This window comes from Paramisgurnus dabryanus, chromosome 12 (assembly GCF_030506205.2).
Source record: "Paramisgurnus dabryanus chromosome 12, PD_genome_1.1, whole genome shotgun sequence".
NCBI lineage: Eukaryota > Metazoa > Chordata > Actinopteri > Cypriniformes > Cobitidae > Paramisgurnus > Paramisgurnus dabryanus.
The window spans coordinates 10,032,280-10,059,400 of record NC_133348.1 but is presented as its reverse complement, the minus strand read 5'-3'; the positions used below and the strand labels follow the sequence as shown (position 1 = coordinate 10,059,400).

At 34.8% G+C, this 27,121-nt stretch overlaps 1 protein-coding gene and 2 long non-coding RNA genes across 7 annotated transcripts in view; all 3 read left to right on the top strand.

Moving 5' to 3' along the window:
* Window positions 1–2,391: 2,391 nt before the first annotated feature.
* Window positions 2,392–5,289, top strand: LOC135737937 (uncharacterized). The gene is made up of 9 exons (XR_010528623.2): window positions 2,392–3,080; window positions 3,724–3,785; window positions 3,890–3,961; window positions 4,075–4,136; window positions 4,225–4,299; window positions 4,413–4,461; window positions 4,549–4,618; window positions 4,796–4,883; window positions 5,086–5,289. It is a non-coding gene; the product is annotated as an uncharacterized lncRNA (long non-coding RNA).
* A 1,488-nt stretch (window positions 5,290–6,777) lies between these two features.
* LOC135738479 (uncharacterized) lies at window positions 6,778–12,145 on the top strand. Of its 2 annotated transcripts, XR_010528708.2 has the most exons (4): window positions 6,778–7,560; window positions 10,686–10,832; window positions 11,008–11,571; window positions 11,786–12,145. It is a non-coding gene; the product is annotated as an uncharacterized lncRNA (long non-coding RNA). The 2 variants fall into 2 exon arrangements; XR_010528707.2 differs by having other exon boundaries at window positions 6,779–10,832.
* A 3,700-nt stretch (window positions 12,146–15,845) lies between these two features.
* filip1b (filamin A interacting protein 1b) overlaps window positions 15,846–27,121 on the top strand; it is a 30,559-nt gene continuing 19,283 nt past the window's right edge. For 3 of the 4 annotated variants that reach the window (XM_065256558.2, XM_065256559.2, XM_065256556.1), the window contains exon 1: window positions 26,644–26,665. The gene's annotated coding sequence lies outside the window, so the exon portion shown is untranslated. Of the gene's footprint in view, window positions 16,294–26,643; window positions 26,666–27,121 lie in introns of those variants that run through there. The other variant, XM_065256557.2, reaches the window with a different exon arrangement.

Genomic DNA, 27,121 nt, shown 5'->3' with positions numbered 1-27,121 from the left:
AGCCGCGCTGACGTCACGCCGCAAGCTTCACGGACTCATGGGAAATGCAGTTCGTCAATTTACATTCACGCGTTAATCAACTTCTGATCATTTGCTCTTTAATAGCCTGTTTAATTATTGACGCAAAGGTTTTCCCCAGTAACCCAAGGGAGAGATGGACTGAGGAAAAGTCAATTGACAAACGTGTGAAAGCTCTATTGATTATTTAATCAAATGCTGTAGACCAGTGTTTCTCATATCCACTAGGGCAGTGTTTCCCAACCAGGGATTCGGGGCCCACTGGGGGACCTCAGCAAATTTCAAAGGGGCCCTCAAGATGACTTAAAATTACTACAAATTGGACATAACAAGCATTAAAATAAGCTAAAACAAGCAAAAATCAAGATGAATCTTAATTTTTGGGCCATTTTAGTAGCAAATATACATCTGTCTAGTAATTCCAAGTTCTATTTAATTTTATGTCGAAAAAATTGTGGGGGGCCTTCAAATATTGTTGTGGGTAACTAGGGCAGTGGTTTTCAAACTGGGGGCTGTGAGATGGTGCCAGGGGGGCCCCAGTTTTATGACATTTTATGAAATACATTAATTTATCATGAATTCTGTGTAATTAAACCTAAAAAAATAAGGCTACTAACCAAAAGCACTACTTTGTTGAATAATTTAATGTTTTTTTATTTTTATTAAAATGTTGAGTTTTAGAAGTTTTTTGTCACAAATTTTCCTTGGGGGGCCGCAAAGAAATGCACCTTACACAAGGGTGGCCGCAGGCTGAAAAAGTTTGGGAATCACTGAACTAGGGGGCATTGAAGTGAAAAAGGTTGGGACCCACTGCCCTATAAAGGGCTTCATCAAACTTCCAAGAGGGCCTCAAGATGACTTAAAATTGTAAAAAATAAAACCAAAAGGCATCAAACAAGCTAAAACAACTAAAAGCATTATATGATTCCTTAAGGTTTTTTTCTTAACGAATATACATCTTAAACATCTTTAAAAAAAAAAGTTGGATCCACTGCTGTCAAACACAAACTGACACCGCTTGCCAAAGCAAGTTTTTTTATTGTGCATGAAAGTGCACCTATTTCATTGTTTAAAAAATATGGTAATTTTTGTAGCTCCAGATTTTACTCTCTTTCTGAAACGCACGGATTTGAAAAGCTGTGTGTCCCTGATTGGCCAGCTAATCTGTACTTTGTTATTGGCCTAAATTATGGAAGGTATTTTCATAATACCTCTGATGGTCCTTCCCATGTTTGAAAGATTCGGTTGCTAACAGGAGTTAACTTACAGGCTATGAGTCCAAGCGGGAGGAATTATAATAATGTCGGTCTTTATACATCACCAATTCCATAAGTAAACTGTTGCCTACAATCCGTGTGTTTGTTGTAGTCCAAGAAAATAGATTTACGTTGGAGACCATAATTGCCGTCATCCTTTACTTTGGGATTTGTACCTTTTGCATATTGTTAACATGAACTAATACACACTTACACAGCAAAGGAAATGTAAAAACGTGAATTGGACAATAGGTACTCTTTAATAGACCAATTACAATAAGGCAGAAATATAATATAAAGTAAAATAACAATCTCAACAAACAAAGCACAGTTTTAATGAAGTAGTACCCTTACGAAAATTAAACATGGTTAAAATAAAAAAAAACATTGTATTCAAAAACCATAGTTAAACCACGGTTACTTTAGGGATTGGCTAATAGTAATCAATACACAAAAAACATGGTTAATTTTACCACAAAAACATGGTTAATTTAAATATAAAAAATACATAAACAAAAAGTTAAAATAAAAACTTAGACATCAAGGGTCTTCAAAAAGTTTCAAGTCTTTCGGGTTAAATAACCTTATACCGCTTTTCAGTTTTGCTTTACTTAAAAAGTTACAGTGAATCCAAAATTCTTTTTGAAACAGAAAACATTTTTTTTTTTACTTCATATATTTACATTTATGCATGGCAAATTTCCCCATTTTAAAGTGCAACTTTCAGGTTCCATTTTCTGTGAGATAAATATATAACCTTGTATGAAAGTACCATATGAAAATTAAATGCGAAAGCAAAAAAACATTTACAATACTCTAAGCGCATAAATTTAGTAAAAAAGGTGAAATTTTCTAAGACCGCTCTCAAATTACCTTTTTTTTTTAACAACGCGTCATCCCAGATAGCAAAGTTTCTGGCACAAATCTGGCTTACATTGGGCATTTATGGCTAAATTTAGGCTCTCTTTTGTTCACACCTTTGTGTGAAACAGCTTTCGGGGGAGTTGTGGGGTGAGGCTAGCCAGCCAAAAGCAAAAGGTGCATTTTTTGGCCGAGTCCTGGCTTGAGTGTGGTCTGCCAGAAAATAGTAAATATCTGGCTGAGTTCTGGCTAAGGTTTGGTTGGCCAAAGAGTAAAAAAAACACCAAAACGTTTTTGTAAATGTAAAAAGTCTAAATTAAATGGCTTTGTCATGTCAAAAACCATTGACAATATTTATTTATTAAATAGCAGACACTTTTCAAAACCTATTTATATAAAATCATATTTACAATTGATAAAAACATCAAAGTTAATATTTAAGGCAATAATAAATATGTTTATCCTTATTGAAAGACGAAATGTAGAAAATGTTATTTTGGGCAGTCAATGCAAAGGTGTCAATGTGCAATAAACAAACAATGCAATAAACAGATAAATTAATAATTCAGTCTGCACTAATATACATCAAACAAAAGTATTTTAAGTATGTGTGCTTGTTTAAGTCTTTTTAGTTTTGTACTTTTAAACAGTATTTTTTATAAATAAATAAGACTTTACATAACATTGTGTTTACAATTTAAAATACGACCAAATAATACTAATATTTATTGGTGTACTTTCGTATATTGCAATGGATCTTGGAAACAGTAGTCATTTAACCTCAGGAGCGTTCAATACGCCGTGGAAAATGGACTACCTTTCCCATAATGCAATTGGTCATGATCAGGAACTTCCGCGAAATTCAAACCCCCACTGTGTACCGCTGTGTACTGGACGGAGGACGCGCGATCTTTTGTCTTGTGGAGTTTTATATAACACAGTAAGGTAAGTTATTAAGATACTTTTCTTTTAAATCCACGTAGATTGCACTTATTGTTCTACAGCACGATACCCAGTTGGTTTTCCTTTTTGTTTGTTATTCTTTTCTGTGATGTATTTTCGTGTAAGTGCAAGTATTTTATCATCAGTCGCCATTTAACGTAGATAACGTTAAACATGCATGTTTTTACAGTAAGAGAAGCAACATGCATGACGGGGATGATAAAATAATCAATAAGAAGTTTGAATCTTTAAAAATAAATTAATGCTGAACCCCAAAGAAGCCAACCGAAGATGAGATGTTTTCTGTACCAAACCACAAATCAGTATTTGCTGGTAATCATAACAGATAGCAAAGTAACTCATTCCTACTATTTATATCTTAGTAAAACCATGTTTTTGATATTCTAGAAAGGCATGTATTCAAGTTTTAGCTTAATAAAGATGGTTTACTATGATCTCTTATTCTCTTCAGTGTTGTTAAAAGCCATATTTATTTGCTTTATTTTATGGTGTAACATAACCAACCCCTGCTTGAAGAAAATCCACATGCTTTTGTAAAGTGCAAGAGTCATGCATTTTGTATGTGTTTGTTATAATCTTTTATTTTACAGTATAAAGTTTAATTATATTTGCGTTTTGTTTGCAGAAGTCATGTACCACACTTTGTCAACAATAAATGTTGTTTCTGCAATCTGGATAAAGAATAATGTGAGTAAAAAATAATAACGAGGTTAATACACTTAATTTAAAATCCTAACCGTTTAAATAATAAACAAATGTGTGTTAAGATGTTTGACTTCTCTATTTAATAGATATTACTGCCTCTTGGAGAACAGCCGACCGTACTCCAGACAGAGACAGACGTGAGGACATCCATTGCTTTTGTAAAGGAATTTTATACCCAAGAGTTATAAATGTTGTCTTTATTGTTTGTCTTAATCTTTTATTTTACATTTTAACAATATAAAGTTTACTTGTACTTGTTTTTTGTTTGTAGAAGTCATGTACCACACTTTGTCAACAATACATGTTTTTCCTGCTATCTGGATGAAGAATAATGTGAGTTTAATACTTCATTTAAAATGTAATAGTTTAAATATTAAACAAATGTGTATCTGATCATATGTTTGACTTCTCTATTTAATAGATATTACTGCCTCTTGGGAAAACAGCAGACTGTACTCCAGACAGAGACAAAGACATGAGGACATCCATTGCTTTTGTAAAGGAATTTTATACCTAAGAGTTATAAATGTTGTCTTTATTGCTTGTCTTAATCTTTTATTTTACCTTTTTACAATATAAAGTTTACTTATACTTGTTTTTTGTTTGCAGAAGTGCTATACCAGACTATGTTGTTCCAGCTGTCTGGGTAAAGACTGATGTGAGTTTTAACTTCGTTAAAAAATTTATCAGTTTAAAAGAGTAAACAAATGTGTGTGATTTGATTTTTGACTTCTGTATTTGATAGACATTACTGCCTCTTGGAGAACAACAAACCATTCTCTAGACAGAGACATCAAAACAGAAAATGAAGCACGGTAAGATGATGTATATTATGTTCATTATTTATCTTTGTGCAGTTAGATTTGATGAATTACATTATTGTCTATATCTAATTTAAGTCTCTTATTAGGGTAATTTGTCTAATATTCATATAAGTTAGAAAAGCACAAGTTTTGGTTTAAAAGTGACGCCATGTTTTAAAAATGTTCCAGGTACTTGATCTTGGATTGTTTGGAGTGAACGTTGACAAATAATGAAGCAGGAAATGAAAATGCTTGTCCAAAACAATTTTTGTACTTGGTAAGTGCTTTATTTAATTGGTAATTTAGAAATCCTTCTGGAACTCTGAAATCTGCAAACATATTTTTTCCCATGTCTTGAATTGAATGTTAAAAGTATCAGTTCTTGGACTGGCAGTGTGTACTATGTCATTTTTGTCCTTACTCTTATTCATTTTATGTAAATTTATTTTCTAACTGTATTTTATGCTCTTATTCTGTAGGCTGTAAGAATTCCTTTGTGTGCACAGACATGACTGGAGATTAAAGTTACTAAATGTTGCTTTTTTTCTAGCTGGTGACATAACATGGTATTATTTTCAAATGTATTTATCTAATACACATTTGCACATCTGTAAACATTCATTTTATATTGCATGTTTTTTATATTTAAAGGGATAGTTCGGCCAAAAACGATATTAAACCCATGATTTACTCACCCCCAAGCTGTCCGAGTTGCATATGTCCATCGTTTTTCAGACAAACACATTTTCGGATATTTTAGAAAATATTTTAGATCTTTCTGTTTATTAAATGTAATGTTACGGGGTCCAGCAATAGTCCACGACCTTCAAGTCCAAAAAAGTGCGTCCATCCTTCACAAATTAAATCCAAACGGCTCCAGGATGATAAACAAAGGTCTTCTGTGGGTAATCCGTGCGGTGTTGTTGTAGAAATATCCATATTTAAAATGTTATTAACGTTATAAACTACCTTCCGGTAGCGCCGCCATCTTAGAGTGATGCGCATTCAGGATGAGAGCTTACGCAGCGTACAGAGTTTCTCTGCTGCTGCTCTGTGCCCCCGCCCTCCGAATTTGTCATACGTCACTAAGAAAAGTGCGTACACTACGCTAATACTCTCTCCTGAGTCTAAGATGGCGGCGCTACCGGAAGGTAGTTTATAACGTTAATAACATTTTAAATATGGATATTTCTACAACAACACCGCACGGATTACCCTCAGAAGACCTTTGTTTATCATCCTGGAGCCGTTTGGATGTATTTTGTGAAGGATGGACGCACTTTTTTTTGGACTTGAAGGTCGTGGACTATGGGTGGACCCCGTAACATTACATTTAATCAACTGAAAGATCTAAAATATTTTCTAAAATATCCGAAAATGTGTTTGTCTGAAAAACGATGGACATATGCAACTCGGACAGCTTGGGGGTGAGTAAATCATGGGTTTAATATCGTTTTTGGCCGAACTATCCCTTTAACCAGTTGTTGTATATTGCTTTCTGTTATTACATCTGTTTCTTATTGCCTGTTATTGTTTAAAACAATTAAGTTAATGTTTCTCTGTTAGCTTTTATGTTACTTTGGCTATTTCTTTGCTTTTATTTGATCCTTCTACTGTTATTTGTTTATTTGGCAGAACATTTGACATTTCATTTATTTTGCTGTTATCTGAAATTATTATTGTCAGCATCAATAAAACTCTATATTTGCTTTATATCTGTGTTTTTCAATTATACATTTTACAGTATATTTTCTGGGCATCTGGGTAAATTGTGGGTGGGTTCTGGGATAAATCTGGTCAATTTGGGCCTTTTATGGTAGACATCTGGGGCTTCTGGGTAAATTGTGGGTGGGTTCTGGGATAAATCTGGTCAATTTGGACCTTTTATGGTAGACATCTTGGGCTTCTGGATTAATTGTGGGTGGGTTCTGGGATAAATCTGGTCAATTTGGAAATTCTGGCTTTGTAGTGGGACAGCTATGGCTGATTTCTGGAGGTGTGAATGGGTTGTGGCTGAGTTATGGTATAGTTAAGGCTAAAATCTGGATTACTTAAGGCAAGCAGCTTTAGAGCCAATTAAGGACCGTAAGCCGTGGTGGTATGTGAGCCAAAAGAACAGCCTGAACTCAGCCCTTTCTGGCCCAGAAAAAATTTGCTATCTGGGATATTACGTAGTCAGAGGCGTTCTTCTGACAGGCTCTATTGGCTCAGTGCTGCGGTTGTATTAAGCAAAAGCAGTCGCAAATTGATGTGATTCTTCGTAGTTTCAATTTAGCATCGTCATGGTTAATAATTGTGTTAGTGGAGGTTTTACAAACTTCAGCCTGTCAGGACAATGAGTCTACAGGTTTCTTTTGAAGAATAAAGACCGCGCTATCTTCCGTGTCTGGGTGTGTTTAGCGCAGCACGAGGAAAGAGACGAGAGACGCGACTTCACTTCAGCATGTGCTTCAGAAAAACGCGGTGGTGTATAGCGTTCACATTTGATCGGAGGATTATCATCCCGGCAATATGATGGAGTTAAACATTGGATGCCGAAGCAAGAACCACGTGAGGCCTGTGTTTTTGCCGCCGCGAGAAAACATGAATCGATCACGGTCCGTCTGAGATGCAGCTCGAAGATAACGTGAACTATGCACAGTAGGGCTGCACGATTTGGGAAATTTTTCATATTGCGGTTATTCATGCTAATATTGCGATGCGCGATTGCGATTACAATAAATTGTATCATGAGTCAACTTAATGGGTTTTAAGGAAAATCCACACACAGTTTAGTGATAATGCTAAAATGTGTATTTGTAAAACTAGAAATGTTTTCGTATTGCCATGTGATGTAGCAACTGCTCAGTGTCAGTAATCCTAAATCCAAAATACTGCCATACAACAGACGTAGAGTTTTTTTTTTTAGCTACCAGATCACTGGGTCAACCTCCTCTGCATCCATCTTCGCTCTGGTATTTCCACGCTGCGCACACACAAGTGACAACACACACCACACATGCACTGCCTTTTTTGTTCGTTTTTCTTTCTTTTTTTAAACAGCAAGGAAAATCATCAAACTGTTATCAGAAAGTTTGTGTTAACAAGTCCACACATGTATTTATTAGGCCTGGGCGAAAAATCGATTTAATGAATTAATTCGAATTTTTTGTTGTGGGCGATTTAAAAAATAAGTAATTCGATTTTTTTGTAATGGCGCATTTTTGGCTGCCCGGGGCTTCCGTAGCGTTATTATAGCAACATCAACAACATCATAGCACACGTGAAACAGCATCAGCAATCGAAAATGGTGCTACTCTCAAGGTTAATGTTTGTCTCCTTTTAGTCTCTAGACTACAAAGTGTGACTTAAAACACAGCTGGGACTTTAATTCCAAGAGGGTGTTTATTTATTTATTATTCATCTCAAAAATGGGGGTTACATTTGTCTTGCTTTTGATTAAATAAAAGCAAAATTTGCTTTAAGTTGTCTGCCGTTTGTACTTATTGCTTTTCTTAATAAGTGGGGGGGAAATCGGAAAAAATCGGAAGTCGAATTAAAAACAATTAAATCGGAGATTTTATTTTTAGGCCAAATCGCCCAGCACTAGTATTTATTTAATATAATTGCAACATTTTGCTGTCATATAATTGCACAGGCTGACATCGCGATTGCGATGCGATTAATTGTGCAGCACTAATGCACAGTAAGTCTTGTTTTTTTAACATTTGCTAACTACCAAATCATTTAACATAATGATTTCATTCAAGTTTCTTATAAATAAGGAAATCAACTAACTGATAACCTTAGTTTGCAAATAGTATAACCATCAAATCGAGTTACATCTTATTTACTTTGTTTGCATAGCTAATTCGTAATTCGTTTTTTGTCATGTGGTGTGTTCATGTATGTACATACCTGCAAACTCAGAAGGGCTGAAAAAGGTGACACATTGTATACGCGCCCGCACCCCCCCCCCCCCCCTTACTATTGTTATATAAATATGGTAACAGTTTACAATAAGGTTCATTAGTTAACATTAGTTAGCTACATTAGTTAACATGAACTAATAATGAACTGCATTAATACAGCATTTATTAATCTTTGTTAATGTTAATTTCAACAATTACTAATACTTTATTAAAATCTTGTTAACATTAGTTAATGCACTCTGAACTAACATGAACAAACAATTAAAGCTTAAATTTGTATTAAGTAACATTAACAAAGATGAATAAATACTGTAACAAATGTATTGCTCGTGGTTTGTTCAAGTTAGTTAATACATTAACTAATGTTAACTAATCAACCTTATTGTAAAGTGTTACCAAATATTCTTACATTTAGGCCAATCCTAAAAAAGTTATAATCTAAATATATCAAAAATTCCAGTATAGAGTCCAGTAGGTTGTTACAGTTAATATACAGTAACAGAAATTTGCATATTAAAAACGTGAAGTTGTTCATTTGAAAGATTAATTGAAAACACATGTAGTAGACGTAACACCACTATCTCACATTAAGTGCACTACATTTCTTCAGTCATGCATCCCTCTTTACAGTAAATACATTACAGCATACTTGATTTAATGTGAGGACAGTGAAATTGTACACTTATTATCAATCTTATAATGTACTTAAGTTACTCAGGCAATCAGTACAGGACATCGCTGGTTTATTTTGGCTTATAAAGTAAGTTATATCAACCAGCTCAGGTTAGCTGATAAAGTAGCATCAGAGTAAACATTTGTGCTTGCCTTTGAGGTGCGGGATGGCCCTCCTGCAATCGCTCATCACTTTTGTTTTGATTGCAGCATCACATGTTTAACAAAGGGTCCCTTGACAGAAGCAAATGTGATATGCATCCATATGTTTGCGCTTTATCTCTTCTCTCAGACCAGACGCGAACTTTTCTCTACAGTTTATGGCATACGCAGCACGCAGATGTCCCGCTACGGTGGCTCAACGCAAGCCATTCAGCGTTTGACATCAAAGTACCGCGAGACCAGACTTCTCCATATGTATTTGATTCGCTCTCGCAGTATTTTGATATCATAGGATTGCCCTGCGTGGCGCCAGATGAAGTCCCTCAGTTGTGTGTTTGTGCGTACCTCGCGACCACAGATTCTATCCATCTTCACCCTCTGACACTTTCGTCTCGTTTTTATTTGACGAATAAACAATGTAGCGAGTAACGTTAAGTGTCATTTCAAATGTAGTGGAGTAAAGAGTACAAATACCCAATCAAAAATGTAATTGAGTAGAGAGTAAAAGTTGCTTATATTTTTGATACTCAGTACAAAGTACAAAGTAGCCAAAAAAAAACCTTAAGTACAGTAACAAAGTACATTTACTTAAGTACTTTACACCTCTGCGTGTGATTCACAGAACAAACGCACGCACAGAAAACGCGCTTAACGTTACCCCTTTCTTTCAGATGTGAAATCTATAAATCGCAAATTATCTTGAACTAGTATGCATCTGAACAGTAAGATTTCCACCTTTAAACGATGCCTAATTAATGCCATTGACATATAAAAGAGCGCATGTCAATGTTTAAACCCTTTATGAGCAGCAAGAATGGCTTATATTTTCAAAAACCTGCAGCAATCGGACAAGCAAAAGTGCCTCAAAGTACCTCAAAACTAACCTCAAAACAAACGTCAGTGTCAGTAGCGGTAGCGTGAAAAGTTTAATCCGCGGGAAAGCTGATGCAGCCAAGGCCTTTTAATAGAAGCTGCTGGCAACGCAAAGACCCGCCCTTCACGTAACCCCATTTGTTCAGCTCCCATCCATTGACCAATCGGCTATCCTAACCTTAACCACACTGTGATGACCTCACGTGATGACCAAAGAGCTTTTATTGTTTTTGTGAAACAGACCGCAGTAGGTTTTTGAAACTCCCGTTTATGGGAAGTTTAGACCCCCCCCCCCCAAAAAAAACAAAAACTCTTCGGATCTACATGATTCACGTGGATGACCTTTTTCAATTCAAAACGGCGATTTTCGCCGAAAAGCGACTAGTTTGCAGGTATGTATGTAACCAAGAAGTGACATGCTGTTATACAATTATATAAAGGTGAATCTGTTTTAATTCTAGTTGTCCAGCTACAGATTAAGATGCTTAGTATGATTAATCATCCTCTGTTGTCATGGATGAACCTGGTGATGTTTTATGGAGGAGGAAAAAACAAAAAAGACTCATCTGATGAGAAACCACTGCAAGAATCTCATCCTGTTCACACAAGTAAGACTTATTCATGTCTATCAAAATCAAAAATAATGTTTTTTCTTTTTATTCAGGGCTGTTGGCAAGTTCATTGTTTGCTAAAGCCAGCTGATGTCTGTTGTACCATAACCTGTATTTTTTGTTTTATATGCTATGGTATAGTAATTTTCTGCTTTTTATATACATCTCTTAGGTCTGTGCAGCATGCATGTATCAGCATTTTTTGTGACCAGTGACTTCTCTTCTGAGGGGCGTGAATTCCAAATATGTGTTTGTTGTGATGTGTGTGAACCATGTGCATCATGCCTCTTGTCACAATACGTGCCTGCTGCACACGCGTTGAAAAGGTTTATGATAAAAGAAGCACTCATGTTCACAAAATACTCGCAAGACACTAACTTGACACTAAACTGTGATTACACAGGAGATTAAGTCAGTATCAGGCAAACGTGAGCGTATCTTTTATCATAAACCCTTTACATGCGTGTGCAGCAGATTTTGACATCACGTGTGATGCACATAAGTTTACATGACGCGCTGAACACATATTTTGAAATGACAAGCAACACACATGACGAGCTCAATGCATGTGACCAGCTTCGCAACGTGTGCCCTCGAAAAAAGTCACCGGCCGACACTGACCCAGATCATCAAGATGTTAAAGCTGTTTGGGCTTCAGAGCATCTTGTCAGCACCTTCTTCCACCATGTACACAATTTCTACCATCGTGAAGGCGTGGCAGAATGAGAGATTTGCAGTAAGCGGTTGTTTTTTGTTAAAAGATTGTAAATGTTTGAACAATAGCATTGTATATCGCTTTCAAAAAATAATATAAAACTGACTCATCACCAAAACCATCAAAACCACTTTGACTATAATTTTTTTATCAGAACTGTATTACTTTGGTGTACACTGTTAACAGGGACAAATAAATTTAATCTATTTAAATTTTCTGTTCTGGAATACTCCAGGTCACCACAGGCTCTACGAGAATGCAGCACTGTCCTGTCTTCCACTACACCTGCTCCCCTCTCCAGAGCCATCCAGAGGATCAACAAGGATGAAGCTGTTGGGATCTATTAATCACAGCATTCACAATTTAACACATTATTATAATACCCGCACATATGATGGAAAGATACTGATTTTTTTAAAATGTTTTTAAATGGGTCAGATTGTATATCTTTCTTTCGGTGCTACATAAATAAAACTAAATCGAATTACAAATGCAGATCTACTTTGTATATATCTGATCTAAACTTCATAAACCAGTTTTTATACGGTAAGACAATTTGTGATTATTGTTTATTGATTGTCACAAAATGGGGGTATTCAAACCATTTATAAAGTCCTCCTTCCTCTGGAACCTGTCCTCGAATGGCTGACACATGCAGGTAAGGGCGCCTGCACAGAGTTCCTTAGACACCCAGCGGATAACTTGCCTATGCTGTATTTAGTGGTATTGTCTGGAGATGGGAAAACTATTAATATTGTTAATTTGAATATTGACTAGTGCCAGCAAAAATTGTGACTTAGTCATGACCTATAGGCAACTTGTAATTAAAACAAATTTATTAAGATTGTTTTAAAACAAATTTATTAAGATTGTTTTAACATTCAAATCTTTAGTTTACTGTTCATTTATACATGCATATTAAATAAATTACTAATAAATAATCTCTGCCATAAACATACTCATTTCTACTGGCCTGGCCTGTAGCACATATGGGTTCAGACAGCTCACCTCTCCTGCGGTGATGAGCAACATCTGTATCACGTAACGTAAGTGTGGATGGATATTAACATTTACATTTAGTCATATAAGTTATTAACATAATTTATAAGCATTAAAAAGCGGTAAGGTATCAATACTATCTTTGCTATTGCATGATATATGATAATAATCTGTACAATCTTGTGATCTGAGCACAGTATTACATCTCGCCAGATTACTGATCTCACCCAGACATCTGTCCTTTTCTCCTCACATAACACTTCAATTTGTCTCCTCTGATCGTTCTGTTTAATCCTGACCAGTCCCTGCACTCTTGGCTGCATAGCAAACTCATAATTGTATGGCTGTAGTTCGCCATACGAGTATGAATAAACATTTACTCGTTCCTCAGCGTCCGAAGAACTGTCATTGCGATCCATCGTGCGCCTCTCGTGATGTCACTTCCGGTTTGGCGGTTTTTAGAGGCGGGTCTAAAATTTTCTTACAAAAATGACCCCAGAAGCCTAATTAGTGCATTTTGAAAAATATTTTTTTTTTAATCTATTTCCTACAGTATTTTTCTGTACTTTGAGTGAATGGGTGGTTTAACTTACAAGTTGCTCTTTAAACAAATTATTCAATAGAAATTGAATTTGATTATCTTCCATTAGGCTAGTGTACCAAAAATTATATAATTTGTAGATAAATGAGATAAGAGCTTTAGGACACCCATACCAGACCAACAAGCATTAATGAATTAAAATTTAATTAAATTTAAATTAAAGCATTGAACAGTCAAAAAACAAATTTATATTTGTTTCAGTCTCAGAATCAAAGAAGGTGATACGCAAAATGATTGACAGGGCAGAGAGCGTTTTCTGATTGGCTAATAGCTCTGACTGGCTCACCTTTTTCAGACGTGTGGTTTCTCTACTACGGATTATCTCCACTGTGTTTTACTGACACACCTCACAGGTAACTGGGACATTTGGTTCCTTTCGAACGAAAGATTGTGTTAATATATTATAATCCTTGTAAAAATCATATTATGCATCTCTTTGTATGTTTATTTGTCAGCAGAGGGCGCTTTTTAATGACTTATATGACCACAGAGGAGAAAATGGACGCTGTCCATGTAAGTAAAATAAAGCACTGATGAACTTTACTTTGTTAACTGTGATCGGATGATAGAGTGGTTTATTATCTGGTCTGGTAGTTTATAATAGGTTCATACACCAGAAAGAAAGATTCATTGACTGTCACCATTGAATGGGATGTTATTGGCATATGTTCACTTATGGTTGTTTCAGTCACGTGACAAATGAATATAATGGTAAATAGATAGTAAGTGTGTGTTTGTATTGTCTGGACTGTGTGTAGGGGTTTAAATTCTTTGACTACACAATAAACACTGATCTCTGTCTGTAATGAATGAACAATCTGTTTCATTGCCATACATTAATCTACATATATTATAACTTGTTTTAATGTAATATTATGCAGGAATGTTTGAGGGCTGTCTACAGTATGACCACATCAAAACCACACCAGCAAAACTCGTACGCGTAAAGTTTACAGTAACTGAGCAGTTATCTGTCCAAGATTTACGTATTTACATCTACGAAAACATGAACCTTACAACAATGACATGTGTTTTTGGTTTGCAATGACATCAATGATGACAGAACTTAAATTTTAAACTCATTTCTGAATTAAGTTGTACTGGTGGTTATAGGCGTATACTGTATGTGAATGTGTTGTTGTTGTTCTTTCCTATCTCTCATGTCTGTCCTTCAATATTTCATTGCTATTTTTAATGTCCCTCCTGTATTGCCATGACAGGAACAAAAAATGTTTTGCAGATGAACACACACCTAAAAGTGACACTAAAGTCTTGTTGTCAAACGTCTTTACAATGGAAGCAGAACACAATGACATTTCTAACACCTCTCTGTCAGTGTTTGTTATTGGTTGTCATGTTTGTGACACTTTTTCAAGACCACAAGAAAGTCAATAACTGTCTTCAGGCTACAGTGTTTCACATAGTAAAAGATCTGTGATCACTTGGATTTTGTTTACGTGTTATAAACTTGTAGTAAACACAACAATAAAACACAATGTCTTACAGTACTGTAGGTACTTTACACAAAATAATCAGGATTAATAATAATAGCTTTTTTACATCTACATTGCAAACTTATTGATGATTTTCCCTCAATATTCTTATTACCATTTTTATCTGGTAATTCTGGAATATTTTATTTTATACCACAGGGCTGTTGAATGATGCTTTATTCTGATTGGTTGAGAAATGTTCCTTGGCTATGCATTATTTTTCGATAAACACACACCTGACCTGTCAAATGTTTTAAGGGGGACATTTCACAAGACTTTTACAAGATGTCAAAGAAATCTTTGGTGTTCCCAGAGTACATATAATTTATTTTAACATGTTAAAATTGACACTTTGTAGGTGTGAGCAAAAATGTGTTGTTTTAGTGTAATATTATGCAGTAATGTGTCCTTTAAAATGCAAATAAGATGAAATGGCAGTGCTGTGGTTGGATAGTGCAGATTAAGGAGCGGTATTATTATAATAAGATCCCCTTCTGACATCACAAGGGGAGCCAAATTTCAATGACCTATTTTTTCACATGCTTGCAGAGAATGGTTTACTAAAACTACTGGGTTGATCTTTTTCACATTTTCTAGCTTGATAGAAGCACTGGGGACCCAATTATAGCACTTAAACATGAAAAAATACAGATTTTCATGATATGTCCCATTTAAAAGAACCACCAGAGCAATGTCTGTAGTAGCCATGGTATAAGAGGAATAATTGACTCTGGTCCTTTGAATTATTCGAAAATAATTTACACACCCGAGGTGTAACGGCACTCCACTTTGCATCATCAAATCATGCAGCATTACCTTGGGTGTGTGCATTATTTTTGAGCCATCGTCAATTATTCTTTACTTATACCATGAGGTTGTTAAATGCCTCATTCTGATTGGTTGACAAACATTCTAAGGGTGTGCATTATTTTTCAGTAAAGTAGCTCCACACTAACAATATCATGATGCATAAATATTTCAACTATCCCTATCTGATTCACCTGCATACTTTAAATTTCCAGACACCGAAACGTCATTTCTACCCCAGCAACTGCTTTGACTAGTTATGACAGTCTTTTCCTCATTTGGCAGAATACCATGGTCCAGCTGTCAGCAGGGTTCACGAAGGTCTGTTTCAAACCCCCTTCAGCTGCTAAACGCTATGAGAGACTGAGCGCATGGGTTAAAATTAGCTCTTAGTCAACAAACTACTTCACAGTTGAGAACATAAAGCAGCGCTGGGTCTCTTCACACTGTCTAAACTCTTTCTCCTGTCTGTCTTTCTTTTATCCAGAACGCTGGAAAGAAAAAGAAGAGAGCAGAAGTGAGGTCTGATATTCTCTCTCTCTCTCTTTCTCTGTCTCTCTATCAAGTCATTGTGCTCGCTCACATTTGGATACTGGACAGCACAGTGCAACAGCACTCAAACGATCTCGGTTCTGACTGTAGGAGACGACGACGACGACGAGAAGATCGATCAGCAAAAGAAGACAGAAAGTGTTTCTCTGTGATGGTTTATTACAGGAACGGTTCAGCTCTGGTGGACGTTTCTCATGTTGATGACATATTTTTAAAAACTTCACTGACTTTGAAGCAAAGTCATCTTCATTGAGCTGATATCTGCAACTTGGGACCACTTGCGGACAAACAGTAGGTCACATTATTAAAATTCATCGAATGATTTTCTTATCAGTACATTTGTACTTAAATCTGATGTTTCTTAACTAAAGTGATATAAAGTGAAATACTTAAGTATTTTATTTGAAATATCTTTTAAATTTATTCATGTACTCGTGATGTATAGGATTAAGAAACTTATACAGTGATTTGAAGTCACTATATTTTAACATCAGTAACCTTTTCAGTTTCCAAAGAACTCAGAAACTTTATAGACATAAAAAATCCTATAGTTAAAAGCTCTTGGCTGTTGTGAAGAACTGATTGGTGAATGTTTTTAAGATTAAATATTTTATTTAGACTGCCATAGGATATGTTTTATTTCATGGTGACAATGCGACTGTTGAGTGTAAGGTGAGAGCTTTATTCAAGGGTAGTTTAGTGAGAGGTCAAAATGTACTCATCCATGTCTTCACTTTATAGGATGTGACTGATGACGGGCACTGACAAAAAAGCCACCGTTAAAATATAAAAAAAAAATATTTTAATATTTTGACAAGATGCATGATGCACATGGTTCACATGACACTTAAACACATATTTTGAATCCGCACCCCTCGGAAGAGAAATAACTGGCCGCCACTGTTTATGAAACTGAAGTAATTTAAATGAATTAAAAATAGCAAATCTTTGAACTGATTTTTTGACAGAGCAATTTATATTACAAATTATTTCAAGTCTTTACTGAGAGGTCAAAATGTACTCATCCATGTCTTCATTTTATAGGATGTGATTGAGGATGGGGACTGACAAAAAAAGCAACCTTTAATATATATATATATATAAGCCAATAGCATTTGGTGCATTGGATGTAAATATTGACATGTGTTTTAATGCTGCCCATCAATACACAGAAATGTGAATGAATTTCTTTCAATCAAAGATCTTTAGTTTCTTTCTGTTCCTCGTCTCTAATCCTTTGAATCAATACAATAGCTTTATATTATATTCCAGAGAAAGTTGTTTGGAAGAATCTTGTGTCTTTTTGGAGGTCGACAGCATCCATCGGCATGCATTTTTAGTGTATAGAAGATTCTTGTGTGACTTCATTGTGAGAAAGGGTTAGTTTCAGGAAACGATTGCACTTTTAGTGATATCATTTCCTATAGACTGTGATCTCTGGGGAACAGCGATGTTGACAAAGCCAAAGCCCTTTGAAGTTCACCGTTACTGTCATGATGTCTAAATCAGCCGGTGTGACCTAATATTCCCTCGGAGAACTGTCTAAACATTTCAATTTGTGAAGGACGAGGAGTCTGCTGCTCATATGTCTCTCATGGGAGGTAATAGAAGAAATAAAGTATGTGTTTAAATTCAGGATGAACTTTACAAACAAAGCTGGAATTTAAATCATGTTAGGCTTTAAAAATGACTGCAGTACTGAATCATCACTACACGCAGATTCAAGGTCGAAAGTTAAATGTTTTTTATTGTATGGTTTGCAAGTTAAAATCTATTCAGAAACATGAAAGATGAAAGGAAAATGTTTTTGCATGTTTTGGGAGTTTGTAGTGCGCTGGCAGGGAGTTGCCATGAAGTTGCGTTTAGCACAAAGCATCAGTTTGGGTCATTTTGTTGGTGGGGCTTAATAGGTCAAGATGACTTTTGACAAAATAGTTTTTTTTTTTGCAGAAATGTGTTTAGATGCTTCTCTGTTGATATGTAACATTAAACACACCACCTTTAAGAAATAACATCCTGGTTTTCTAAAATCAGACTTGGTGTTGACTCAATGATCAGCACTTTAGTATTCTAGTTAGTGGTGGTGGTGACCCATGTAGCAACAGTTGTTGTGAATAAAGTCTCTGATTTCTCACACGCCTCTCTCGTTCCCATCGGAATGATTAGCCAAACATTTCCCTTGAATCATGGACTGCAGTTAGCACTCGTGTCACCGCAGGACTGATAAAACACAGATCATGACATCAGCGCGCTAATTCTGCATGGCCATATGAGACTCTGAATGTCTGCCTGTCCTTAACATCGTCATAACAACACACACACACACACGCGCGCACACACAAACTGTTTGTTTGTTTATTTATTTATTTGGCTTGTTTATGTCCGTAGTTTATTTTTAACTACCAAACAGATGGACATATCAATATCACTCTTCAGTTTATTATGAATTATTACTCACACTTACTTGCTGCAGTAACTTTTAAAAGTACTTTGGAGTACCATGTCAGTTTATGTAAGATATAACACTGTTATTAACCCAAATATTGTCTTTACTTAAAGAATGAAGTAAACATCACTTAATCTTTGAAGTTTTAGACATATTCTTAAAAAAATCTTAGTTTATTTAACATTTAAGTGTATCAAATTCATTAAAATTAAACATTGAGTAAAATTAAGTTTATAACCAGTGGTGGCCGGTGACTTCTTTTTCGATGGCGCACAATCCAAAGCTTGTCACAACTAATGTATTAAGCCGTCGTGTGGGGTTCATCATTTCAAAAAAGGTGTTTGGCACGTCATGTAAACTGAGGTGCTTCACGTGTCATGTCAAAATAAGTGCCTGCTGCAGACGCGTCTAAAGGGTTTATGAGATGCTCATGTTTGCTAGATACTCATTTAATCTCATGTGTAATCAGAGTTTAATGTTAAGTTAGTGTCTTGCGAGTATTTTGTGAACGTGAGCGTGTGTCTTTTATCATAAACCCTTTCGACGTGTGTGCAGCAGGTGCATATTTTGACAAGACGCATGATGCACATGGTTCACATGACGAAACAAACACATATTTTGAATTTGCATCCCTCGAAAGACACTAAATGACACTAAAAGTAATTTAAATGAATTAAAAATAGCAAATCTATGTTTTTTATATTACAAATTATTTCAAGTTAAATCAACTTAAAATTAAGTTTACTGAACTACTTGCTGAATTATGTTGGAATTACTAGAAATTTTAAGTTAAATGTTCTCTTGTTTTTGTTCACATTACTTCATTTTTTTAGAGCGACAACTGTCCTCCAAATTTTTAAGTAAATTCAACTTGATTGTAAATCTTAATCATGTCAATGCAACCATTTCAGTTGTGAATTTTTCATGATACAGCACAGCCTCGAGTACCTTACTGATTTAATAAAACCGTTAGTACACATAAAAATATTAAAGAACATATATTACCTTTCACTGTGGCTCAGGGATTATGTGAACAGTAGGAGAATATTTAACATATGTTTACATTACTAAGGGTGCAGCGGTCATAGCTGTGCTTTATCATAAATAAACCAAAGCTATTGACCAATCAAAATCAAGCACTGGAACTGTTACAATTAGTATTATAGCATATATTGAAGTACCGTGGATAGGGCTGCAACTAACGTTTATTTTCACAATCAATTAATCAGCTGATTATTTTTCGATTAATCGACTAATCGGATAAAAACATAAATATTACTCACTTAGATTTTTCACTTATTATAGGTAAATAAAGCACTAAATTATACTCTTTACATACAAAAGCCACACACTACTAGAGTTTTACTAATATAAACTTTTAGATTGTAATATTTTAAGCCTTAAATAAAAAACTTTGTGAAGCTTTTAAATAGTAAAACCTTTTTTTAATGTCAAAACATAAATAAACAAAACAAATTGAGTCTTCAGGGATGTGCTGGTGAGGAAATTCATTGACAACGAATTTCATTATGAATTTTAATTGATTTGATCGATTAGTTGTTGCAGCCCTAACTGTGGTATTATTGGGGGGTTTGCACTGTGGTATTCTGTACCATAGTCCTATTTTGTTATAAATGACTATTTTAGTTTTACAGGCATGCTTACACTCTTAAAATGGCTTGGTTATTTTTGGTAAATATTGGACAGAACACACCGCTGGGTTAAAATTGACCCGATGCTGGGTTGTTTTAACCCAACTGCTTGGTTTTTATACCCCATGGTTGCATAACATCAACCCAACATTGGGTCATTTTTAACCCAGCATTTGTTCTGTCCAATATTTACCCATTATGGGTCAAAAATAACCCAGCCATTTTTAGAGTGTAGGTTTAAAAGACATTACTTTTGTAAACACAGAAGTTACGTAGGTATATATTTACAGAGAAATAATTTCAGCCATGTGTAAAGTGTTAAACTCTTCACCTGTTGGTACTTTAGGGGAACACTCCCTTCAGGAAGGGTGTGAGTCTCTATAAATGAACGCCACAGCGGCCGTGGGACCCAGAATGAACATTATATCATTACAGAGTCTCCGGTGAAGTCATCTCTGTGCTGCAGCCCACACCTATTGTCCGAAACAACTGTGGCTTTAAGCCAAAAGCATTACTGTGTAGACGGCCGCTGAGAGATTTAAAGTCGCTGACGGCCAAATTCTTTCCCTGCTCTTCCAAATCAACGTGCCGATTTCTGTTTCTGATAGATAATTTGTGACACACATTTCTCATTTAGCAGTCAATGGTAGATATAAAGTTACTTTTTAAACTTAAAGCTGGGTTCCCATTTGCATACTAATGATACTTTACTGGTGATGTAAAGTTCGTAGTACTTAAAGAATGCAGTGGGCGGTACAGAAGTGGGAACAGACATGTCGTATTAAGATAAAATTAATGTTAAAAAATATTTAATTTTAATAATGAAACATATCTGTTGGTCACTGTGCTCAATACACAGCTGTAATTATTTCCATGTCTTTCCTTACTGTACTGTATATCTGAGTAATGACATCATCATCTTCACATCAGAAAAGCATGAGGTCTGAGGTCATGCTGGAATCTGAGCGAAACCATGTGGAGATTAAAACAGGAGTTTATCACTAACATGTACTCATCCAACAGAGCCAGGCCAAAGAAAAGAGTGCACTTGTATAAAGCATGGATGAAACGTTGAGCTTATAATACAAAATGTAGTTCTCGTTCTGGGTCAACAGATCTAACAAACTACTAAACCTCTTTCTGAAGGAAACCATTTGTGCAGTGGAAAATATGTTATAGATAGCACAAGTATTCATGAGGGAGGACAAACACAGTGAGAAAAAAACACAGAGCTTTTTTGGGTCATTCTCAGGAAATCCTTTTAGGATTTTTATAGTTAAAGGTGCCAAAGAATGAATAGAAATCTTGTTCTCTGATAGAAGGTTTGTGGCTTTATTAAGTGCAAAAATGATCTAGAGTCAGTTTAACATGTCCATTTAGGATTTGTCCTCAGAATGAAATGGTCTATTATTACCTTATTTGAAAGGGTCATGAATAATAATGTTGAGCTCTGCTCTGATTGGCTCATGATGTCAGTAGCTCACAACAGTCCTTATATGTTTGAGTCTGTATCAGTCGAAGATACAGATTTTATGGAACATCTAATTGTTTGGAGATTGTTAAAGGGCTATTATTATTCAAAATCCACTTTTACAAGGTGTTTGGACATAAATGCAAAGAATGCAAGGCTTGCATGATTTCATAATCCCCGCATTTTCGTAGCAAAAATCACATTTATCTTAGCAGATAGTTGAAAAAATGTTGCATTTACTTCACACAAGCGCAGCCATGTCCTCTGTTGGCATGGGAACGTTATGAAGTGACGTAATGTGACATGAACATCATTGAAAAACTGCAAACAGTTTTTGCAAGTTCCTGCAATTTTTGCAAGTTCACGCAATTTCATCGCAAACATTTGCATAAATATGTTGCATATGCATTTTTTAAGAAAACGTGCCGCAAAATCAAAGATTTTTCCCCGCAACAATCACAAAAAAACTGTGTTTTTCTGGAAGGACTGGATGAAGATTTAAGAAACAATAATTTGGATCACTTTTGTAGCGATTGTTTTTTCTCCCAACTTTTTTCTTGATTTATTTATTTTTTATTCTGAAAGATAAACAATTCACATGCAATCAAATCTATTTGAATTGAGTATTTAAAATAGCAGACAACACTGAGGTCCATTACACAAAATGACCCCAGGTATCCAGTGCTGGTGCAGTTGCAGTGAAATTGATTAAATAATCTTTTTATTACACCACAAGATAAGAAACACAAACTAGATTCACCGTTTAGAGATACACGAAATGCAGTCTGCTGAGGTCATCTGCTGGTTATAGCCGCTGTAATGAAACAAGAACAGCATTATTAAAACATTCAATGATAAAAGCAAAAGTTTTTATTAAAAGAAATCAACAATATTAGTTAATACCATTAAGGTACATAATTTGCGCGAGTACTACGGTGTACAAGTAAATCAACAAAAAATTATGGTTGTCATCCAGTGGTGTGAATGCTAATATAGTTATTGTTTTAGTTAATGTTATGGTTATCGTTCAAGTGTGAATGCCGGTCTTTTAGACCAGTGGTTCTCAACTTTTTCAGTATGCGGCCCCCCTTGTGTACAGTGGACCCCACTTGTGCCCTTCGTGACCCCAAGAAAATGTATAACATAAAACGTGCTAAAACATTAAATTTTAATTCAACAAAACTATGTAGTGCTGTTGGTTAGTAGCCTTAATTTTCTGAGGTTTACTTACACAGAATTCATAATAAATTAATGTATTTTAGAAAATTGTATAAAACTGGGACCCCTCAGCACATCTCAGGGCCCCCCAGGGGACCACGGCCCCCAGTTTGAGAACCACTGCTTTAGACAGTACTTATGGACAGTGATTTATTTAATTTTATTTATTCAGAAGTGTTTGACCACTGAATGTTGTGACTGACCAATCAGAATCTAGTATTACAATACTGATTAAACAGTTGTGACATTCTCTGGTAAAATATTTTTGTATATTGAAAGCTAAACTGACAATTGATTTCCTAAAAATCTGTTTCAGTTTCTCATTTCTTATGAATCTGAAGTCTCTCTCCTTTTAACAGAAAATAAATGAGTTTATTTAAAGTGCGATAAATCTGTTGTAAAGTTATGATTGACATCTGAACCTTCACCTAATACAAAACTAGCAAATGTGATTCCTATTTATATATATTTATTATATACACGTTCTGTCTCTCTCTCTCTCTCTCTCTCTCTCTCTCTCTCTCTCTCTCTCTCTCTCTCTCTCTCTCTCTCTCTCTCTCTCTCTCTCTCTCTCTCTCTCTCTCTCTCTCTCTCTCTCTCTCATATGTGTAGAGTGACATCAGCTCACATTTATTAGTTTAAGGTTCTGGATTTTCTCACAACTCATTATTTCCATGCTTTGTGATGAAAAATGTGTTCAAGAATAAGAAATGTCCTTTAGGTAACCGACTGTTTAATTTGGTTGTATTTTTCCCTAAATCCATCCTGACATGTCATTTAAGAGGTACATTTATAACAGTTTGATGAAAGATGATTCAAGAAAAAAATAGTAAAGCTTTTCTACTCGAGAGTAAAATGAAGAAAGCGTATCAAAGAAAGTAAAGAGGGTTGAATGATGATGTTAGGGGTGAACTTGTGTATGAATATCCTAGAGAAGTTATGTCATGTGTTTATAGTCTGCTTGTGTCATGGAGAGAATTATTAATAACAAACAATGTAAGAAATGTGAGCTTGTTAATGTTTCCCATCCTTTATTAGTGTCTATGTTAGAGGAATGAGAGATGTCTTTATAGATAACATCATCTCTCGTCTCTGAATGATTACACGATGATCATCAGCTCTTGGTGTTTAGATCATTAACATTAATGTTGTAATCACCTTCTCTCTGTCCTTATTTAGTCAAAATCATTCACATCAATAAATCAAAGGTTTTAGAAGACTTTTTTCCTTTAGGACGGTTGATGTGAAATGTGTGTGTTTGTTTGTAAGTCCTGTCAGTTATGTTAGCAATGTCCGACTGGCATGAAACACATTTTGTGATCCCAGATTAGAAGCAGTGTTATGTGAATGTGCCAGTGTTTGAGTGTCTATGTTTGTGTATAACTTCATCCAGCTATAGCAACATTCATTTCTAAATATAAACACCGCGTGCCCACCCCTGCTGAAAATACTCCAAGAATCTGAGATATTAATTATCACAAGAGCGACTTCATTCACACCAATTAAAATTTCCCAAGGGACGTCCACGTAACAAAACCGATGTCTGTGAAGTTCAGCAGTGTTTGTCATGTGTCTCAGTCTGAAGTCTTTCTGTTGTCCTCCGTGGACGTCTGTCTCTATAAATACGGTTTAATTTCAGCACAGAGCAGCTGGACTCAGTGTCCAGGGAGACTTTCATGAGACGTGAGGAACAGATTCTTCTGTAAATATATAGAAGATAAACGTACTTTTATATCCACCAGCTGCCTTGGCCTATTATAATAAGAGAACTAAGGTCATCCAAAAATTGTCAGGCATAATCCGATGTATAAAAATACACCTATCTCAAATGGGAGTGTTGTGATTTAAATATCTAATGTAAGGATGCACCAATGCAAAACTTCAATGCAGATATTCCATTAAAATGACATCTACTGATATGATAGATACCGATAGTTTTGCTTTTTACTGCTTGTTTCAAATGATTATATGTTGTGAAATCCTAAACATGCGACGAGTACAAACTGTAATTCTGTTTTCATTTTCACCCAATTCAAAATAATCACACAGTTTGAGTTCTGATGCTTTTTTCTGCCCAGGATATCATCTGCCCTGATCATCCGAAGATTTTAAACAACCAGCAGATGTCTTATAGCGGGAACATTTTTGTTTTTATCTTCCGATACGATTATAGTCCGATATATCGGTGCATCTCTAATCTAAAGTACTGCTGGATATAAGTTAGCATTGCGCTGTTAATAGTTTCGGTACACTGAAAAAATATTCATTCAATTTACTCAATTTTTTTAAGGTAAGTGGTCGTAATCAATTTATTTAAGCTACATATAAACAAATGTTTTTGTTTTGTTTTGTTTTTCAATTTTCTTTGTTTAAATATAGCTTAAATAAATTGATTGCGACCACTTACCTTAAAAAAATTGAGTATATTGAATGAATATTTTTTTCAGTGTAACACTTTACTTAAAGTGTTGTTTATAAGACTGACATTACACCTTTATAATCATGACATGACACGTGCTATGAACATGAAGGAGTTTTTATGCACATCTATAACAACTGTCATTAAATGTCATTGTTCAATTATGTCATTTTTAATGCAAAGATGACATTGTTTGAGATGTCTTTGTTAGGACAACTTGACATTAACCAATACATCATAACTTAAATCTGTCATAAACATGACATAGCAGAATAATGATCAAACTTAAGAAACCACTTAGCTTTATGGGTTAACATTACATTAAACTCATTAAAATATAATCAAGTGTTAATACTGTCAAATCATTTTAAATACCTTAACAAAATGCAACAGATCTGTCAAAAGATTATACTTAACTTTATGTATGTGCACAATAAATAAAAAACAACTAACAGAACTTGATCTTTCTCACACAGAGGGTTCAGAAATTTTCTGACATATATGTCAGAAAATAAGACTGAAAAAAATAATTCATTCAATTTACTAAATTTTTTTTAAGGTAAGTGGTTGCAATCAATTTATTTAAGCTACATTTAAACAAAAGTTTTTTGTTTTGTTTTCTATTACAAATTATTTTTGTTTAAATGTAGCATAAATAAATTGATTGCAACCACTTACCTTAAAAAAATTTAGTAAATTGAATGAATAATTTTTTTCAGTGAAAAAAATAACAAAACATTTTATTAATTTAATTTTATGTAATTTACTTTGCAGTGATATGGACCCAACGCTGAATGGCTTTATTGTACTTATTAAATAAAATTTTAGGTGAATCGGTCTATATAATATATAAATATTATATAATATAAAAATATAATTTTATCAATTTTAATTATTTTTATTATTGAATGATTGATTTTTTTTATTAAACATATGGAAGAAACTTAAAAAAACATTATGAGCTGAAGAATATTCATAATGTTTGTTATAAAACTATTTGAAAAAGTATTAACATTTCATGACATTTTATTGACAAATTATATTTGTATCACTGTATTGAGGTCAAGAAAAATATTAATGACGCTGTTTTAAAATTATATGACAGAAAATTAATACTTAATGGCATTTTAATGACTAATTCAATTTGTATCACTGTTACAAAGTGGTCAGTTATGTTGTCTTGGTTAATGTCAAGTTGTCATGACAAGTTATGATGTGTTGGTTAATGTCAAGTTGTCCTAACAAAGACATCTCAAACAATGTCATCTTTGCATTAAAAATAACATAATTGAACGAATGACACTTAATGTGAAACGTGCATAAAATCTCCATCATGTTTATAGCACGTGTCAGGATTATGAAGGTGTAATGTCAGTCTTATGAACATCTCTCTATTTTTGGGTTTTGTTGTGTTTTGATGACATATCAGTCCTGTGGTTGCTGTTATTGTTCAGTATGTACACTCTTAAAGGCGGAGTCCATGATGTTTGAAAGCCAATGTTGATATTTGAAATCACCTAAACAAACACGCCCCTACCCCAATAGAATCTGGACCTTCTGTTGATAGACCCGCCCCACACATACGCAACCCGGCATTTGATTTGATTTGATTGGCTATAAGTGTGTTTTGGTAGTCGGCCCGTCTCCTTTTCCAAAGCGTTTTTCAAACATCGTGGACTCCGCCTTTAAGAAAAATGGTTCTATATAGTACCAAATAAGGGTTCTTCAGCTTGTAACAATAGCAGCACCCCTTCTGGTACTATATAGAACCCTTTTTTAGATGGTTCTATATAGAACCTTGCCTTGAAAAAGTGCTAAATAGAACCTCAGTGGTGCTATAAAGAACCCTTTCATTTATCAGCAGTCAGGAGGATTATTTTTTATTTGTTTTTTCTTATTTATAGCACTTTATA